Here is an 18,785-nt window from a genome sequence, read left to right as displayed (position 1 = left end):
CTGCTATGAGTGAATTTTTTACATATTCCTTGGGCAACTATGGGATTAGGAATAATGACATTAGTAGGGAGTGTTTACTCTCGACCAGAATCTTGCCTAATTACTTCTTGTGCACTCTCCCATTTAATATTCTATAACTTATGATAAACCCTATCTAGGTTAAAAATACATCATGAAATAGATATTGTTGTTATTATTTCTAACTTTAAAGATTAGGAAACTGAGGTCCAATACTGTTAAATAGCTTGTCCAAGGTCACAAATTAAGCAATAGAGCTAGAATATGAACCTAGATGTCATGACTGTAGAGTCTATACTGTTAGTTATGCTCACAAGGGCCCCTCCTACCACTGTGGATGGTACACAATAAGTAGGATGAAGAGAGGAGGGAGCTGGAGACCTAACATGAATGGAAAACCTACACGGTTCTGGTCATTTTATGCATGTAAACAGATGCCAGGTATTCTCCATAGTCTCAGATAGCCTTACTGTTTCAAACCTATTTCCAATGATTTTCAAAATTTAGCCCTTCATAAACTTCCTATTTCAAAGTATAAGCCAGGGTCCTTAGAGTGGCGACATGACCCAGTGCAGCTTGATTCTCTGCTCTCCCTGACTTCATCTAGTTTTCTCTCCCTCACTTCCTTTACTCTAATAACACTGACTTCCTTGTCATTCCTCCATCACACCAGGCAAGCTCTCCATCAGGACCTGTCCCCATGCAGTCCCCTCTTCCTGGAATGTTCTTCACACAGGTGTCTACATGGCTAGCTCCCATTCTTCTTTTAGGTATTTGTTCAGATACCAATTTTTCAGCAGTTCTGCTTCTATCCATGATGAAGTAGTTCATTATGGTAAATCTTACCATAGATAACAAATAAGACAATACAGGGGTTTCTGGGTGGCTCAATGGGTTAAAGCCTCTGCCTTCAGCTCAGATCATGATCCCAGGGTCCTGGGATTGAGCCCTGCATTGGGCTCTCTGTTCAGTGGGGAGCCTGCTTCCTTCTCTCTCTCTGCCTGCCTCTCTGCCTACTTGTGATCTGTCAAGTAAATAAATAAAATCTTTAAGACAAAACAAAACAAAATACCAAAAAAGACAATACATTTTGGGCACAGGAAAGGGATCAGATGCAAGCAGATGCTGAAAATAGATAATACATGAAAGAAGAATTCTTTGATGTTCTAGTTTTCTGAGGTTTTCATCTGAGGGCAGGCCTCAGTCTGCCCTGTGTAGAGTAAATAAAGCTCTGAAATAAAGCCCATAGTTTTACTGGTTTGAGGCAACAATAGTCCTTCTCGAGCACCCTAGAAAAATAGTAACAATAACAACAAGGGAGCCAGAGAAGGAGAGCTCAAAATTCTGTGAATAAACTTTGTCAAAATCTCCAACAGGCCTCTGAAACATGCAAGCATAGGTCAGACTCCCAAGAAGCCCAGTTAGCTAAAATAACTGAACTGAGATTTGAGCTGTAGCAGGTCAGCACTTTACACTGCACAGAACCCTGTGCCAGTGAATCACCTGCTCAAAAACAAGTCACACTCTGTGCAGGAATATTCCAGAATCTCTACAACATGTCATTTCTACTGTCTAGCTTATATCCCTGAATCACTGGACATGAGAGGATTCAGGAAAATGTGACTTATTCTGAAATGAAATCAATGGAGACTGACACCAAGATGACTCAGATATTACAACCGGTAGACAAGGGTTTGAAATTGGCTGTTATAAAGATGCTCAAGGTTGGAAGGGAAACTATGCGTCCTCTGAAAAGACGGAAAACAAATGATAAATTTCAGTTTAGAAATAGAGTAGTTTTTTGGGGCACCTGGGTGGCTCAGTGGGTTAAGCCTCTGCCTTCAGCTCAGGTCATGATCTCAGGGTTCTGGGATCAAGCCCCGCATCGGGCTCTCTGCTCAGCAGGGAGCCTGCTTTGCCCTCTGCCTCTCTGCCTACTTGTGATCTCTCTTTCTCTCTGTTAAATAAATAAAATCTTAAAAAAAAAAAGAAAAGAAATAGAGTAGATTTCCACAGAAAAATAGAAATTATGCAAAGAAACAGAATTCTAGAATGCAGAAATACAGTATCTGGAATTTAAAAAAAAAAAGTGCCTAGCTGTACTTCATGGCAGAATGGAAAAAACAGAAGGTTGAATAAATTTGAAGAAAGGTTAATAGAATGATCTAATCCAAGAAACAGAGAAAAGTGATCTTTAAAACACCTAACATATGTGTAGTTGGAGCCCCAGAAAGAGAGGAGAGAGAGAATGGGACAGAAAAAAATATATATATATTTGAAGAAATAGTAACGAAAACTTTCCCAAATATGATGAAAGACCATCATTACCTTCTCAGTGAGGCCTTCTCAGACCACAGCTGAAAGATTAAAACCTCTATCTCCCTCAATATTTCATATCCTCCTTTCTGCTTTGTTTTACTTGAGATCACTTCTCTTCATCTAAAATGCTAGATACTATCCGAGATTTAAGTTCCCTGAGGATGAGGACCAGCATTTTTATGCACTTTTTCATCGCTGTATTCTCAGTACACAGAACAATACCCATCGTATGGCTGGTACTCAATAAAAATTTGATGAATGTTGATAAATGAACCTCACTTATATTTTCAACTTAGAATACAAAGTGTCTAAGCACTGCCACTGAGTAGATGATGCTTTTGCTCAAATGACATTCACTCCGTGACCATGACATGGCAAGGGAATACAAATAGCGCTTTCCCCCTCCCATTTTCCAAGGTGCTTTTCGGAGCTCATCACACTGAAGTCAGTGAGCTGAGGATACTTTTCTGGATTCTGCCATCGTAATTTGAAAGTAGACTGAGTAATTCACCTGAGCCCCTGAACCCTTATCTATTCTTGTTTATGCATCTCCCTGAGTCATGCTCTCTGGTGGAAACTGAAATCTCCAAATCCCATGTATAAAGTTTGTGTTCAGAAGCATATTCCTAACATTGTGTTAGGTGTCTCACAATTTATGTGTCAGATAAATCCCGGGGAGCAGATGAGCACATTTCCTACCTGACAGATACCTTCCACCTCATCTTTTTCCCTCAAATGTATGAGTTGGGACAGTAACGTTTAGGTGATGCTGGGTCCACTGGGTGCCATCCCTCCAGGTGAAGGCAGACATATGACAGGGTTTGTCTACTTTGATGTTGTGAAGAGCTTGCTCCCGTGACTTGGGTGCATATCCACTCTGCCAGTCTCCATCTGCAGCTGCCCCACCCAGCCTGTTCTTCATAATGAGAGAGGCAAGAGATTTATAAGGAACTCAGTCCCTTCCAGGAGTATAATCAATACAGCCAGGCAGTCTCTCCCTGTCCCTCTCTCTTTGTTTCTTTCACACACACACACACACACACACACACACACACACACACAGTGCCAGGCACTGTGGTAGCTAGACTTTATCCAAAAGCAAGGGAAGTCACTGAGGAATCATTGACAGAGCAATGATTTGTCAGGTTGTATTTCAGGGAAATTATCTCATCATATTGTATAAAAGACATTTGTGCATATGCTCTAAAAAGCTGGAGAAAGGAAGGAGAGTTGGATGGATGTTTGGACTAATAAATTCCAGATATTATGGGTCTTGAACTACAGAAGGAGGCAGGAGAACTGAGAACAGATTTAAGAGATATCCAGAAGAGTAGATGACCCCCATTGGAAATTAATCTTGATTGCTTAATTCAAAGGTCTGAAGTGCAAAGGATGTCATCAAACGACTACCCACTGTCCAATCCTACTTGTAACTGGGGCTCATAGAGGGGTAAGGATGAAGGCAGGAAGACTGAGCCAGTCCTGAGGTCCTGAGTCTGCAGGATGCTAGACTGGAAGGTAAAACTGCATTTGACAGGCAGTGCTCGGTGGAGGTAGAGTTGTCCGAAAGCATAGAGCTCCAGGGATAGGAGTAAAGGGGTGACGCAGAAATTTTAAGATACTTTGCAAGAGAAAGAGAGGAGAGTAGCTTTTCTAAAGGAATGTAGGATAGTAATGTGTTCTGTGGCATGAATTTCAGAGATACCTAAGCAAGACAATAACTGGCCTTTGGGGCACCTGGGTGGCTCAGTCCTTTAGGTATCTACTTTCAGCTTAGGTCATAATCTCAGGGTCCTGGGATGGAGCCCTGCATCAGGCTCCCTGCTCAGCCTGGAGTCTGCTTCTCCCTCTCGCTTTGCTCCTCCCCCTTGCTTGTTGTTTCTTTTTTTTCTCTTTTCTTTCCCCCCTCTCTCTTTCTCTCTTAAATAAATAAATAAAATCTTTAAAAAATCACTATAACTAGTCTTTTATGAAGAGGAAGGGTCTTGCCATGTTTCTTTCAAATGGTGTTCTTTGATTTGCCTAGGATACTGGAAGCTGGGATGAAACCATACCCCTCACTCAGACAGCCCAGAGGAGCTCTGCCCTCTGCTTCAACTGACCCAGGGGTGCCCTGTCTTGTACTGCAGGTAACGGAGGGTCCCTTGCTCTAAGCGTTAGCTAATAGAGGGTGCCCTGCCTTCTACTTCCACCAGACAAATGGGACTATGTTCTTGTTTTCACCCTGCTGTGTGAATTTCAAGCCCCCATGCCTGCCTAGCCTTGCCTTGTTTTCAGATAGATTTTTCTGAGTGACACAATGGGGTCTAGTATTCCTGCTGTTTATTAAGCCTGTGCACTGTCACTGCTCAGCCCTTCACCTTCTGGGAGGTTTTCTATTTCTTTGGAGTTGAACTAGCTTTGTTATGGCATTCTCCTGATGTGGTCATCAGTGTGGTTTCATCCATCTTTTGACCCAGTCTGTTCCTGCTGACTCTGCTTCTCAACCCTCTCAATGCTCCTTTTCTCACAGTTTACTTCGTGTGATGTGTAGTTGTGCCTGGGAGCCAACAGTGTCACTCTCTTTTCTATTGTCTCAGACTTGGTTCTGGTTTTCTCCCAAGTCAGAAAACATAAAAATGCTGGCCTGATGGAGAAGTAGAATACATTTAACTCTTGTATAGGTTTCCTTCAATCACCTTGTGATTTGGCAGAAGTCGAATTGAACTTACTTCTTAAGATGTTTTGAAACTTCTAATTGAAAGCGGAGTAGGATTAATGATTTAGGGACTGGTCATTCCAGAATAGTCTTGACACAAGGAAAATAGAAAAATATGAAAATTACTTTTAAAATGTGTGGTTCTCCTAAATGTGAAGCGATATATAACCTGTACCCTAATGGACCTTGACCCAATACCACATCCAGCTCTCTACATATCAGAGGTCTGTAAGGACCTTGAGAATTTAAAGACTTGGTACTGGGCCCCAGTCACTGTGTATTGTTCTTTGTTCACTCATATTTAGTCTACTCTGGACTTTACAGAGAGACAGTGGGCCATGTTGCTCTTTCATCAGCCATCCTTATGTTTCTAGAAGGGAATAGGGTGGATTACCTCAAGATTGTCATGATCACCATTTTTTCCCTGTCCTTGTTATTACCTCTCATCCCTGCCTCCAGCTCTCCATACATTTCTTCTCTACCTAGGAGGTGGAATTTCCCCACAGATATGGTTGTGGACCAAGAAGAGGAGCTGTTTTTTACTCTAAGAAAGGCACCAAAGCATCTTCTGAAGATAAGGGGATAAAAGATAAAAATCAAGAGTAAAGTCTGATTGGCCATATCAAGAAGAAAATGTTCTTTAAGATTCCCTGAGAGAGCAAATTTAGGATATACCTGTAGCTGTATTCATATCAATATGTCTTCTGATGTTCACCCAATTACTTATTTTCCTCTGGATAAATCATCCATTTACAGAAGAAGCTATGATAAGGACAAATTCATTTCTCTGGGGAATTTTGAACTTTTATTGAAAAATGGCTTTCTGTTCTTCTTTTGTTCTTCTTTCTTTTTTAAATGTTCCACATAGTTTAACAGTATGAACATGACAGGAAAGAGATTTAATTTTTATACTTAAGAGATTCATTTTGGAAGGATTTGATACATTATAGTATATTGAGAATCATTTAACTGGATACTTTAGCAGAAATATGAATTCTAAAAATGAATTTTCTGACACATGAAAATACATTACAGTAAAATTGTTCTTCTAAAAGAGAACAGTACCCCTCCCTAAATGAGAAAATATGTGAATAATCTATTTCAATTTATAAAATGGTAAAAGAAGTATTTGTTCCGAATTGGGACCACTCAGAAATAAATTTGGGTAAATGCAATATGGATGTAATGACATTTCAGCCTTCCACTGGTATTTTAACTTCTTCTTTTTTCTTTCTTTTTTTTTTTTAAAGATTTTATTTATTTATTTGACAGAGAGAGATCACAAGTAGATGGAGAGGCAGGCAGAGAGAGAGAGAGGAAAGCAGGCTCCCCGCTGAGCAGAGAGCCCGATGCGGGACTCGATCCCAGGACCCTGAGATCATGACCCGAGCCGAAGGCAGCGGCTTAACCCACTGAGCCACCCAGGCGCCCAACTTCTTTTTTCAATCCCAGTTTTTATTTCCTTGATATTTCAAAGTAGTAGAAAGATCCAGGGAAGAGGAAATTAGGATACATCCAAATGTATAATCTATACTTCCTTCTTGTTTCTATTTCTTTATAGGCTTTGGAGTGGTAAAAGAAGGAAAGGGGGGTGTCTGGGTCATGTAGTCTGTTAAGCAAATCTGCCTTCAGCTCAGGTCATGATCCCAGGGTCCTGGGATTGAGCCCCACATTGAGCTTGTGGCTCAGTGGGGAGTCTGTTTCTCCCTCTCCCTTTGCCTGTTGCTATACCTACTTGTGTTTTCTCTCTGTCTCTCTGTCAAAGAAATAAATAAAATCTTCAAAAAAAAGGGAAAAGAACTAGCTTTCATCGATAGAGTATCTCTGTACTGAGCCCTGTGCTGGGCTATTCCCAGACATGATCTCATTTCAACTTCACAAATTGTTTATCAGATGTTATTATTCCCATTTTTCATGTAAAGAAACTGAGGTGCAAGTTCACACGGCTGGTTGGTGAGGAAACAGGATTTGAAACCAAGACTCTGATTTCAAAACCAGGTGTTTTCAATACTGGACCAGTTTGCTCCCTTCTATTCCAGGTTATAATTCACTAAAAGTTAATTTACTATTCAGAAAGAAACCCAATTTAATGAGCTCCAAGAGATAGCAAAATTGTTAAGCTATTAGCATCCCTCATAAAAATGAAGGTTTAATGTAAAATGATACAGAGGGGAATTTCTCTTTTGTTTAATTTGTTTTCTTTAACATGGAGAAAATGTTTAGTATCACTGGTGTTTTAAAGTAGATTAACAGAAGGAAGGATATAAGAAATAATACTTTGTCACTTCCCTTGTAGTGGTGCCTGAGTGAATAAATTGACTGTTAGATTATTTCTAGTACCTTATTTAAAGTTATTATGCCTTTATGCTCAAAAATAATCTTTATAGTAGAAAAATTATACAGATAAACTACAATCCAAACATAACTAATGCAACCATTGTTTTGTATTTTCATCTAGATTTGTGTGAATATATGTAATTTGTTTATAGAAATAGGATATTTTATCTACTGATTGAAAGTATGAATTTTTCCCACTTATAAATCTCCCCAACATTCTTTCTATGCAATAAATAAACATCTATATACATTTTAGAGATTCATTAGTATTCCACCATAGAAATGCTACATAATCTTTTTAGCCTATGTTGGACATTTATGTTGTTTCTGATGCCTTTTACTTATAAACTGTGCTGTTACAAGAATCCATGTCCATGTATCTTTGTATGCATCCCTGATTATTTCATTAGGAAAATCACCAAGGGTAGGTTAGACATAAGATGGCATTCTCATTTTTAAATACTATAGGAGAAATATATTTTGAGGGCAATTGATATTCAGGATTCAAGCTGATCTATATAATGACAAGACACTGCATAGATCAGGATGGAAATAACAGATAATTGAGGCTAACAATTTATTTGTGACACTATGTTCCAAGTCTGAAGTTAGAACCACTGACTTGAGCTATAGAAGACATTCTTATCTCACAGATGAGGACATTATTATTCATTTACACCTCTGTCATTTCTTAATATGTGAAGTCCTTGAGAACCAAGACCCATTTCTTTTCAAATCTATGTCCTAGCACCTAGCACCTACACCACCATGCTTTGCTGAGAGCACCTGTTCAATAAATGTTCATGAAAAAAGTAAATAAAATTTGAGTAAGATGGAGCTCACACTTGAACCCATAATTCTTGACTTCTAACTGTGCTGCTTCTCAGTTTTACCAGTGCCTCAGCTTGGGTTCTGCAGGAAGCAAAGGCTGAGGCAAAATTTTCGGTGCTAGTACTTCATGAGGGAATGTTTTTATCCCTGGGAAGCAGAAGAGAGGCAAACAGGGAAGGAGGGAAGAAAGGCGAGCAAGTCATTTACCAAGGACACCTCCTTTCGGTATATAGAGCAGCTGACAGCTTAGCACCATAGGATCATTTTATGGAAATGTTCATAAACAACAGTACTTCATTGGAAGGAAGGAGGGAGACAAAGGCATCTCCCGTTGCAATCTCCCATGGAACATTAACCCCTAGGTTATACATATGTAGGTACTAAGCAGGCTCCTCTGGATTGGGAAACGGATGACAAGACACACTGTTGGGTTATGCCCACTTAAGTCAGCTGCTGTGGGAGTTGGAGTAAAACAAGTGGCCAAGAACTCCAGACACATGTGGCTGAGAGGATCTGACTAGAGCCTACGGGATGTCTGACACATATGGATTTTTTTTAGTCAATACATATTAAGCAACTTGTACATTGTGCTGAATTAATGGCATGTGTATGCTGGGAAACCAGACACAGTTCCAGTCCTCCAGGAGCTTAGAACTTTAACTGAAATGTGGCTTTTGGGCTAATCAACTAAACCCCTTTTTGTTCTCAGATCCATCCATCCATAGCCTTATCCCTCCTCTACCCTGTTTCTCATGGAACTGTATTTTCCTAAGAGGGTAGGTTTGGCCAATGAAGACACTAGGGGGAGGTTGGAGAGTGGCAGAGAAACACCTCTCCCCTTTGCCATCCCTGCTTCTGGTGGCATATTTGGCAGCAAATGAATCTCTGGGGCTTCAGCTCACAGCAGCCATTGCTCTGATTCTGGCCCCAAGGTTGGGCCTGTGTCCTACTGTCACTTCCTCTCAGTGTCCCTCCAGTCCTAGGAGTGATGGTAGTGGCTTCCTGTTGTTGTAAATCTAAGGGTTGCCCCTCTGTCCCCTAATCAGTTTTTAATCTTTTATTACCTGGTAATCAGTTCCTAAAATAAATTCCTTCTGTTCATGAGACCTAAAGTGGTTTCTTTTCCTAAATGAACATTGATGTAAATAGTTCATCCCCAGGAAATCAAACAATAACTCTTAATAGTTTCATTAATCATGAAGCAAATAATAATCTGTTAAAGTAATATATATTTTTAAAGATTTTATTTATTTATTTGACAGACAGAGATCACAAGTAGGCAGAGAGGCAGGCAGAGAGAGAGGGGGAAGCAGGCTCCCTCCTGAGCAGAGAGCCTGACGTGGGGCTTGATCCCAGGACCCTGGGATCATGACCTGAGCTGAAGGCAGAGGCTTTAAACCACTGAGCCACCCAGGTGCCCCTAAAGTAATATTTAAAAGAGTATTTTGCTCATAACTAGTTAATGAAAATCATCAGGGAAATAGATTTTTTAATGTAGACCTGGTCAATATAATCTTACTTTATTTAAAGCTATAAGTAGTTAATATAAAGCTGTGATCTGGAGGGATGAGCATAATCTTTTTAGAATAAACATTTTTCTTCATGAACAAAAACCACTTCTGCTAGGAGGTCATTAGAAATCAAACACATATATTGAAAGGCTGACATTTTAAATCTGAAAGAATGCTGTAAATGTAAATTCACAAAAGGAAAAACATTATTTCCTTGTGACATTCCAACACTTTCATTTCCTTTTTCTGAATATAAGGATGGACATGAAGGGAAAGATATGGAAAAGCTTTTTAGGGAGGTCAGTTTTCTTTCTCTACCCATTGTGCAGTTTCAAATGATCCTTACGAATAATGCAGTGTAAGTGTTTGCCCAATTGAGCTATGCTATGTGGTGTTAGAAAAAAAATATTATGGTATTCAGAGTTTTTATAAACTCTAAGCAGTATTAATATTTTTTAACTTTGTAATCTGTATTGATATCAGTCATGTGCTCTACTAGATGCTTTATATGTATTATCTTATGAATTTCATAATATCCTATAAACTCTGTATCATTTGTCCTATTTTACCAATGTGTAAAGTAAGGGAGGTGAAATAACAGGACGGTATTGTAGAGAGAGTAAATATATGTCTGGATATGGTGAAAACTCCTTCCTCCTTCTCCACATTGTACAACTACTCTCCTAAATAAAACTACATTTCTATTTCAAGGTAAAGCCTGAAAAATAAGAGAGAGAGAGAGAGCAATATTATATTTTAAAAAGTGATGATTTATATTTTTTCTATGTTCTTTGGAAATAGAGAATGTGAATTACTTTCCTCAAGTGTTCTCTTTCATAAAAAGAAATTCTGAGAATTATGATGTAGAGAGAGTCTATAGAGAATAGATGGCCCAGCCTCTCAATTTTACAGTTGAGAAGTCTAAGGTCCAAAGGCAGGAAATGATTCAGGCAAGGAAGCTGCTATATCTCAGAATCCCTGTTTGAAGACAAGCATTAGGTAGTCAGGAGACTTAAATGGGGAGAGGGGAACAGAGTTTAAGTGACACATTTTCCTAGTAAACAATTGTCAAAAAGAAGAGACAGACATTTCCTTTTACATATGTCAAGGGTCTCCAGTGTGGGCTGCTTCTGCTTATTTCTTTCTGCTTGTTCCTTCTGCTTGTTCCTTGTTCAATCCTGGATTGAGAGGATGCCTGCCACAAACTGGGAAAAATAAAAGCACAATTCCCAGTTCAGTCTTGGAAGCCTAGACAAGGAAAAAGGGTGATTCCCCCCCCAAGATTTTATTTATTCATTTATTTTAGAGAGAGAAAAAGAGAGAGAGAAAGGTGGGAAGGGGGAGGAGGGAGAGAGAGGGACTCTGAACTCCATGCTGAGCGCAGAGCCTGATGCAGGGCTTGATCCCACAACTTGGGGGTATAAGGACCTGAGCTGAAACCAAGAGTCAGTCACTCAATGAACTAAGCCACCCAGCTGTTCCAAAAGGAGTGATTTTTAAGGTAATTGTATGAGGTATCCTTTCTGAGGGAACTTACCTGAAAAGCTGAAAATACAAGTCAAATATTATAATCCCCAGAAAGTAAAGACCCAGGAAGAATGAAGCATTTATATGCAGCCTCAGAAATGTGAGCTGAGACCAGCTAGAAATATCTTTTTTGTACTTATATATGCTATAACCCAATCTATCCAATTCTGGCTGTACTGCTTAAAACATAGACTTTGGGGTTAAACAGACCTGGATTCTGAATTGCTCTTCATTTTTGCGTATGACCTTGGAGGTGTTACCTACTTAACTGATATTAGTCTTAGTTTTTTAAATCTCTAAAATGGGAGATAATAATACCCTTTGCCTGGCTAAAGTCATTAGAGGTGTCTAGCCCCACTCACAAAAGCTATACTGCTTCCTCTGTAATTACATGATGTTGTTGCTCTGAGAAAAAGGTTGCTGTGTCTCCCCCATCAATTAAGGCAATCAGTCACACCTGATTAACTCAGCCCATTTCGGTGAACTCAGCAGCTGGATATACTTACAAAGCGAACACCTACATACCAAGGGGATGTGCTACATTGGGTAATAGTAAAAGAAACCAGTCAGCAGGCTGTCAGTATATGAGGGCATTGTTATCCAATCAAATGTCTGTAGATAATGGGGTTCTTGATATGCAAAACAAATAGATGGAGAATGAATTTTCCCTCTATTAATGAGAAACAATCACATAATTTTGTCATATACTCATTACAAAAATGACCACAGTAAGAAGGTAATGAAAAGGACAGAATATTTGAATTAGTTAATGATAAAGACAAAATCGTGATTTTTGGATGCGATGTTTTGCCTCATGGATAACTTTGCTTGTCCTAAGTCCTGTTTGTGTCTCTATTCTCAAGACTGTTCTGTGGCAATTTGCTTCTGCCCAGCTCTCTTCCACTTTCCTATCCCAGAAGAAAGGGGGACTATCATTTTATGTAAAATAAGTCTCTGCTTTGAGTAGGGTAGTCATCTAGATACAAGATACTTGTGTCCTAAAACTCAGGGCTGTAACATTTTCCCTTTTTTCATTGATGCTATTTTAATATGTAAAAGTAATTCACAGACGTTGCATAATATTTGAATAAAGAATTGTGTAACAAAATAAAATCATTCATAAGCAGGCGTGGTCATTTTTATTTTTATTTATTTATTTATTTAAAGATTTTATTTATTTACTTGACAGAGATCACAAGTAGGCAGAGAGGCAGGCAGAGAGAGAGGACGGGAAGCAGGCCCCCTGCTGAGCAGAGAGCCCAATGTGGGACTCGATCCCAGGACTTCGAGATCATGACCTGAGCCAAAGGCAGTGGCTTAATCCACTGAGCCACCCAGGTGCCCAGGCATGGTCATTTTTAAAACAAAAGTGATTTGAATCTAATTCCAGGTTTGGAAGTGTTAAATTAAGAAAGAAACAATATTCTCAGACTAATGAATTATGGTATGGGTCCAAAATGATAACCAAAGTGAAAGAAAATAGGGGAAATCAATCCATCTAAAAGGAAGCTATCTGTCAACAAGGTCAGCACCCAGTTTTGTTAAGAAAGCATTTTAATTAGTGCTTTTTAATCAGAAATAGGAATAGCGTCATCATAATAAATCCAATGTAAAACAAACTGAATATAAACATAATCAGAGTGCTGAGATCAGATCACTTATATTTGGTATAGCAACATAATTATTCCAATTAAAAAATTAGAAAAATTAATCCAAGTAGAAAAACAATCAAGTACACTAAATTAAAAATATAAGAATTTCCTAGCACAGTGTTTTTTAGGTTAAACAGCTTAAATTTGTTCCTGACATTAACCCTTTAGTATAGTTAAGATGCAATTACTTGGTATTACTTATTATTCATAAAAATAAATCTCTGTCACTTGAGAGATGAGGAGAACAAGGTTTAGTCAATTTCCCCAACTAACACAATAACTCATTCTCTCTGTGCTGTGTTGTATGTTATGTTGCAACTTATGTCAATATTTCCTAGAAATAGCTTAGATGAATAGGACATATAATCAAATGTTTTCCAACTTTTGTAATCCAAGAATATTTTCTTTTCTTTTTAAATATTTTATTTGTGTATTTATTTAAAGTATGAGTGGGTGGGAGGGGGCAGAGAGAGAGAGAGAGAATCTTAAGCAGACTCCACACAGAACCTGCCATGGGACTGGATCCTAGGACCCTGAGATCATGAGCCAAAATCAAGAGTTGGATGTCCAAGCACCTAAGCTACCCAGGCACCCTTACAAGAATATTGTTTCAATCAAATTTGTAGGAAGATTCCAAAAGCAACCAACCTTTTACCTATAGTAACCAGCCCCAGAAGCATGTTTGTGTAAGTCAGACATGGGAAGTCAGACCACTATCTCTAGCAACCTGCTCAGGATTCCAAACAGTAACTTCTGGACCAGTCAGATCCCAAATGGATAGTACTTGATTAATAACTCACAACTTGCCTCATTTTTGTCTCTGCTTCTAATTTAGGACCAATCCAAGAAAGCCTGCTATTATGTTCACTTACGGAAATGGTAGTTCTCTGATTGATGAGATTATTTTTCTTTCCTGTATCACTTGAGCTTTTTAATATAATGATAATGTATCATTTTTATAAAAATAATAAAGCTTTTCTTGTGTGGAAATTTTATAAAAGACCATCCAAGTGAGAAAAACAAAGTCTACTTATTCAAAGTTTGTGATAGCAAGAATGTCAGCCAATCACATGTGTTTTGGTTGTTACTCCAAGGCAGGCAGAGAAACGGGAAAGCTTTAGAGTGAAGAGAAGGCTTCAGGGGTGCCCTGCTTCTGTTGGCTTGCAGAAGCTGGAGGTGGGCTAACTATGAGTGGGACATCCTGTCCGATGGGCGAGGGGTACGCACTTGGCTTTCTTGGATTGGTTGCTGTATATTGTGGATCAGAGTTATATATATGTATTTACATACCTGGCTGTTGTCCATTAGTATATTTTGTCTGTCACTTAAACAGACAAATGATGTGAGCAATTCTTACACTGTCCTTGGGAATTTATTGAGGGACTTCAAAGACTGAAACAGTGATGCGGGTGCCAACTAGGCCCAGCTCATGTTTTCTTTTCCATTTTACCAGTATGTCTCTTTTAAAGCTTTTGGATGCCTCCTACAAATTTGATTAAGAAAATATTCTCCCTCCTCCAGTTTTCCTCACAGTCTTAAATTATTTATATTAGTCTATTTGTTTTGTCAAAATTGATAATATTTGCATTATTTTCTATAAAAAGATCAACAGCTGAGCTTTATTGAAATCTATAGTTCCAGAGTTTTAAACATTCCTGCCTGCATCTGGTGGGATTTTGATTCTCTCTTTCTCTCCCTACGTCTTATTTCTCCCTCTCTCCTTTTCTTTCTGTTTTTATTTTTTACTTTTTTTCCTGAAAGTAGGGGAGAGGCAAGAGAAGGGGAAGAGTTCATCAGCCTCTGACTTTGCAGTTTTCTTTGACAAAAACTAAAACGTTTAGGATTTCCTCTCTCTTCTGAGATGTTGTCAAATAATGTTTACTGTGGCTTATTTTACTTGGTTGGAGGAATATCCTATTTTTCTGGTAGAATACACTAAGCCTTCAGTTAATTCACTCCATTCAAAATGTAGCTTTGGAAAACCATGTCCAAGCTGGCATTTCTTGCTCTTGTTCAGTCAGCTTCCAGCTTGGCACTTACACTTAAGAATTGGCCTTGACTGTTGTCCCTGCATTCCTACTTACCCCTTTAAGCCACTTCTCTAAAAATTGAAGAGATTAATGAAAATCTCAAGATCTGGAGTGCTCACCTTCTTTCCCTAAGATGGCTCTCAGGAAACAATAATGGTCGTCAATGTTAAATCTGCACTAAGTCATACTAAAATTTTCTACTTTGTCCCTTGGGCTACTGCTTTTCTTCTTCTTTCTTTTTTTTTCTTTTTTCTTTTTAGAGAGAAAGAATGAGGGAGAGAGAGCTGGGTTGGGGGAGGGGCTCAGGTAGAGGGAAAGAGAACCTTAAGCAGGCTCCACGCTCACCATGGAGCCCAACACAGGGCTGGATCTTATGACCCTGAGATCATGACCCGAGCCGCAATCAAGAGTCAGAGGCTTAACCGACACAGCCACCCAGGCGCCTCTGGGTTACTGCTTAGCATTTACCTACTTTTGAACTGCACCCCCACTCTCCCCTTTTTTCTGTTTTGCTATTTTTGAGGTTTTCAAATGCATACGAATTCCAGAAATTTTCTGCAGGCTGAATAAAAATAGGGCTTATATACTACTATATTTCAAATGAATCCAGGTGCTGTTTTATGGTGAATAAAATAGAAAGTAATTTAAATGCATTACTGAATTCTTTATAGCTCTTTGTCATTATGTATTTAGGTGAGGCGATACAGCAGTACTAAGAAGCTGTAGAAAGTCATGTCACCATGCAACCTTGAGAATGTTGTTTAACTACTGTGAGCCTCACTGTAAAATAAGTTGATAATAGTGTCTACCTTAGAGGGTTGTTAAAAGGCCTAAACGAACTAATTCATGCAAAGCATTTGCCACAGTGCCGGCCACCCAAGAAGCACTCAGCATTAGCAACTACAGTTGCAATCAATGGGTACTATCCTATGAGGATCTGATAATTGTTTAGAAGGGATTCTTCTTATTTTAATGTTGGGAATCACAGCTGGACCAGATATGCTTCTTGACTCTTCGGACATGGCTTATCTGCTTCCATTAGGTTAAATTACGTAAGTACTTAGCTAGAAGAAAATGCATTGAATATGCTTGCAGAGGAACAAGTCTGATGTCAGGTGAGCATGCAGCATTCATTTGGATGCAAGAGGTGTCCCAGCTTGATTTTCACAAGAAGCAGACACTGACATTGAGATTAGCATGAGGACGTTTATTTGGAGGGCACTCTGGATCAACGCAAAGAAGAGGGAAGGAAGGACTGGGCAGAAGGAGAAGTTGGGTGTGAGGAAAGCCACAGCCAGGTCTTAAAGGGAGCAGGACAATTTTTATGGCCTGCCAAAGTGGTCTCAAGTTTTTGCAGGGAGGGTTGTGCCTTTATATTCCCACAGTGACCAGTGATAGGATGGGTACATCTGGGGAAAGAAAGAAAGGAATGACCTTGCTTAAGGAAGCTTCCCCCAGTTTAGGGTAATTTCTGGCAAGAGCTTAGCTTTGAGGACTAGCGGCAGCTGGTGGCCTCTAGCATCTGGGGTATGAGTTCTTTAGGGCGGAAGGGGGATTTGAGTATGCAGATAGAATCCACCCCTTCACCTACAGCATGCTCTTTAGAAATCATATATTTCTTACCTGAAATAGTTCTGAAATGCCATTCAAAATAGATTTCAGAGATAGTTAACCCCTTTCTTTAAAAAAATGCATCTAATTTTTAATTTTTATTTTTATTGTATACTCTGGTGTCATGAAGTAAAATAGATACTAAAAAGTATCAATACATTCTAGTGGGAATGTATTTTAATACATTTAATTTATGTGACTAACATCGTTTGGGACATTTTACTTAGGTATTTATTGCACTGAATCTGATCAATCCTGACCATCTATGTTTTAAAAACTATGTATACATGTGTGTGTGTTTGCACACACATGTATACATAGTTTTGCACACTTATATATACATTTCTGTTTTTTGAGCAAGTATGATTTTTACATATTCGTGTAAGAGCGACATGATTTTTCCGGGGTCAGTGTAAGGCACTGTAGGAAACATAAGAAGTATGCCAGTGTTCGGGGAGCTAAGAGGAGATAAAACACGTGCATGATAATTATTTATAGCAGACCATTTAAAAAAAAGAGTTAAGTGGCCTGACATTGACCTGACAGGATAGGCAGAAGAGCAGAGTATTCAGGAGCACGGAGCTCTTGGCCAGACTGGTTGGGTTCAAATCCTAGCTCTGCTGCCTCCTAGTTCTCTGACTTGACATTTCTAAACCTCACTTTTCTCATCTGTAAAATGGGTTTCATAGTACAAATACCACAGGTTAAGAAGGTTACATGAGGTAACCCATGGGTAAGAGTTTTGACTATACCCCAGTGCAAGAAACATCTTCTCTTTCTAGAAAAACAAACAAAACAGATCGTACTCATAACTCCTCCCTACTTGATTAAAAACTGAAATTCGTGGGTTTGTGGGGAGCCTAGGGTCATATAAGAATCGCAATATTTGGGGCACCTGGGTGACTCAATTGATTAAGTGTCTGCCTTTACCTCAGGTCGTGATCCCGGGGTCCTGGGATTGAGCCCCACAATGGGCTTCCTGCTCACTGGGGAGTCTCCTCCTCCCTCTCCCTCTGCCCTGTCCCCTCCCAACCCCTAACTCCTGTTCTCTCTCCTAGTAAATAAATCTTTAAAAAAAAAAAAGAAAAAGAAAAGACACAATATTTGAGGAACGGTCTGGTCTAGAGTGCACACTGGTCATGACTGGTACATGGGCTTTCTCTGCCTCCAGCAAAGAGGTGCTTGGATCTTTGTTGCAGCTGAGAGTTGCCTTGTCTGGTCACTGACATCTCAGGTACACCTACAGTCATTCTTATCTGAGACTTGCATCTCCCTGGTTGTAGAATCTGGAGAAGCAATCACTTAAATTGCTACTGGACTTTTAAACATCGATGCCCCATTCTCCGGAAAAATTCTTTCAAAACCTTTCTTCTTCAGGCATAATCCATTACCTTTCCCAAACCTGAAATCTCTTTCCTCTGATAACCTAGTTCTGTAAGATTTCATTATTTTTTATGGCTGAGTAAGAATCTATTACACACACACATGTGCGTGTGCACACATACCCCATGGGGGTCATTTTAAATAACAAAATCACCAGCAAAACATAAAAAAATGCAAAATAATGTTTGAAAAAAAAAAAGAAAAAAAAAGAAAGAAAGAAGAAAGAAAAGTTCTTTTTTGGAAGTGATCTTTTGGGTATCTTTTGGTTACCTTCCTTGTTCAGAAGTGATCTTTTGGGTTTCCCCCCCTATTTCTGGGAAAAACAAAGACAAAAAACATTGCAACTTTCTTTAGACAAAGAGGTGTAAATTATTTACAGCAGCGAGAACCAAATGCAAATATCCCAGTACATTATGCTACTACACAGGGCTTGCTCTATGTTAAATGGAGTTTATTTCTTCCTATTCAACTAGTAGTTCAAACTATTTATTATAAAACCCATTGCCTATATAGATTTGAAATGAATTTCAATTTCAATATTTGCAGAATTCAAAAGTAGTAATTCCAGCAATCTGTTTTTAACACAATGAGTGAAATATCAAGCATAACCTTTTGTTTTCACTCTTCTCTTTCTGTTTATGAAATTGTTCACAGATGGTTCAGATCACAGAGTTTCAATTTTTTTATGGGAAAAGCAAGTGTACTCCTTGAACTATACTGCTCCCACACATGTATCCCATTTACTAAGCATGTTCTCCAGTGTATTGAGATGTTCAGACATGCTTCTGTCAAAATGGTGCTATCACATTCCCAGAGATAGAATACTGTGCAGGCTGAATGCGAACTCAAAGAAGGCAAATGTTTTACA

Source organism: Mustela nivalis, assembly GCF_964662115.1.
Source record: "Mustela nivalis genome assembly, chromosome: 9".
Lineage (NCBI taxonomy): Eukaryota > Metazoa > Chordata > Mammalia > Carnivora > Mustelidae > Mustela > Mustela nivalis.
Note: the sequence above shows the minus strand (reverse complement) of the source record.